At 41.2% G+C, this 2,837-nt stretch overlaps 1 pseudogene; it reads left to right on the forward strand.

Moving 5' to 3' along the window:
* The first annotated feature begins 31 nt into the window (after window positions 1-31).
* The window catches only part of LOC101572454, a 9,701-nt pseudogene continuing 6,895 nt past the window's right edge, over window positions 32-2,837 (forward strand).

Genomic DNA, 2,837 nt, shown 5'->3' on the forward strand with positions numbered 1-2,837 from the left:
TTCTGTTCAAGAGATACAAAAGGGGCCCTGAATGTGGATGATAGATGAGCCCATTTATCAGGGGAAGCTTTATGGAGTAAAATCACAAGGTGAGTGTAAAGAGAGACAAAACTATGATCAACTAATAAGATTACAAGTATAGTTATTTAGGTATATTGGTCTAGTGCAATCTTACACCGTGGGTATAAATTGGGATAAAATTATAGTCAACCAATAAGATTATAAATATAGTTGCTTAGGACTGGAGAATCAGCTCACTGGGATAAGCACCTGCTTGTCAAGTGCAAGGACCTGAGTTCGATTCCCCAGTACAAAAAAAAAAAAAAAAAAAAATAGAGCATGGCAACTACAGTTGCTTAGATAATTTTGCTCTAATGGAGAAGCAAGTCATGTAGCAACTGTACATGGAAGGAACAAGAATTTTCTAGAGGAGAGCTCAGGGATTCTTGCTGGCTTCTCACCCACATGATTGATCAAGCTATTTAAACTATCAGTCATTGTTTTTTATCACTAAGGAAAGTAGGCCTTACGTCTGTCTCATTTCCTGCATACTTTTAACTAACTTGACTGTCTCTAATATTTCCCCTTCTCAGGATGTACCCCTTAGTCCCATGAAGGGGCACAGGGCAATGACAATTCTGGCCTTTTCTGACTAAAGAGGGGTGGTAGTTGTGATTGGCAATCAGAGATACTCTCCAGAGGGTCTGTGTGAAAGGGCCCTCAAAGTTGCAGGCATTTTGATCTTCACTAGGCATACAGCTTTAAGCCTGGAGGGTGCGAATCTAAAGAAACAGTTAAGTATGTATGGGCCAAACAATAAGATCTACAACATTATTTGGAGTACAGCCAACAAAAGTTTCCACCAAGAAGATCTAGCAATAACCTTCCACAAAGGGCAAGAAGAAAGTGTAGGGAATTTTAGAGTCTGACATGACATTTACCTGCTGTTTAATGTCTTGCACAGCCATTGAGATATTAGCAGAAGGATCAGGAATGTACGCACACCATTTAGCTTTCACAACTGCATAAGCATCCCCTTCTGCCACAGTTAGTATGTCTAATGGTATCCTGTTTTCGAGGACAGATTATCTCCTTAATTTTACTTTTTAAGGGAGAGTGATCAGTCTTGGTGTCACATTGACAGTGTAGTGACCTAAGTCTCAAAGTCTTGCATGTTGCATGACACTTTCTAATCCTAGGAAAGGGATAAAGATAGAAGTGAAACGATCATAACAGTGAAACAGAAGCCAGTGAATAGCTCAGCAGACTAAAGCACCTGCTTAGGCAAGCTAGGGCAAGTGCGGAGACTGCAGTTTGATCCCCAGCACTACATGCTGCACCAGCCCTACTGCCAGGGCAGGTTGAGCCAGCCAGAGTCCTGGCGCAGTGGTATACATCTGCAATCCCAGTGCTGGTGAGGTTGAAAGCAGGAGGATCACTAGGAGTCCAAGCTACATAGTGAGACCCTACAACAACCAAATACATTAAAAACAATAACGGTGAAACACTTTTCTATACCACTGATATGGTAGGTTGGGTAAGTTTGCAGGTTTGTTATTCTTGCCCTATAACCACATAAGTCCCAATGTATGCTGTTATGGGAAAAATATAGTAATTCTCACCCTTTTAGAGGTCAGATGTACTGAGTACATGGTCTCACAACCATAAGAAACAAAGTTTAGAACCAGAAGAGGCATTTAGGAGACTTTTTATTGAAAATAAACATAGCTCCTGGATTTCTAGGAAGGGACCCAAGTGGGTAGCCATCAAGGCTCTTTGTCAGGGATCATTTATTTAGAAAAATCACAATGTGGATGCAGCATGGGTCCAGGTACAGTTAAGATATAGGATTACAAGCACAATTGCTAGCTAATACTGATCCAATACAGAAAGAGTCACATACTTAGAGCATATGGAAAGAAGAAAGGCATTCTTAAAAAGATATGGGTTAAGCGCCTTTTTAGGGAGAGCACAGCAACAGCCAGGAATCAATCCCTGAGGCGTGCTGAGAAGACAAATGAGACTGGACATGGTGGCGTGCACCTGTAATCCCATCACTTGGGAGGCTGAAAACAGGAGGATCACACTATGAGTCTGATCTATGTGGTGAGACCCTGTAGGCCCTTCCCTAAAATACATTAAAAATAATAATAAATAAAAAAATTTTAAACAGGAAGATGGGAGTATGGATTCACATGTCCTGGCCACCCAATTATGGATTTGATGCTCATCTTTCAGTTAAGGTCATTTGTTTCCTTTTTTGGGATGAGGATATTTAGCTCAAAACTGTTCTGCTCCACCGAAGACAGCACATCCTTTATCTGTTTCTTTAATATAACCTTCCAGTCCATGTACTAGATATAGACAAAGGTACCATTGGGCAAGTGACTGTAGATCTAAAACTGATGTGGAAAGCCAACTGATCCAGGGAAACTTCCAGTGGGGCCTGCCTCAGCCCTGTCAAACAATGGGGACACTTTTCCCTCACCCACCACTAGCATCTTTGACCTTTGGGGAGCAGCAACCAACAATGGGGGCTTGGCCCTCAGTTCCTCCTTCAGATTCCTATTGACTCCTCAAATGGGGTCCACATTATTCCTACTGCAGGCTAGGGATCTATGCCTCAGGGTACAGTGGGAATCTTGCTAGGCTGCAACAATCTCATTTTAAAAGATCTCCAGATTTTTGCCTTGTGTCATCGGTACTGATTATGCAGGGAAATCAAAGTCATAATTCCATTCACCAAAACCATTGTATAATCCATAGTAGACTCATATTGCTTAACTGGTCATTCTTTCTTTGATAAAAATTTTAAAATTAATAAAAAGTAGGGATTA

The sequence above is a fragment of the Octodon degus genome, unplaced genomic scaffold (assembly GCF_000260255.1).
Source record: "Octodon degus isolate 3935 unplaced genomic scaffold, OctDeg1.0 scaffold00111, whole genome shotgun sequence".
NCBI lineage: Eukaryota > Metazoa > Chordata > Mammalia > Rodentia > Octodontidae > Octodon > Octodon degus.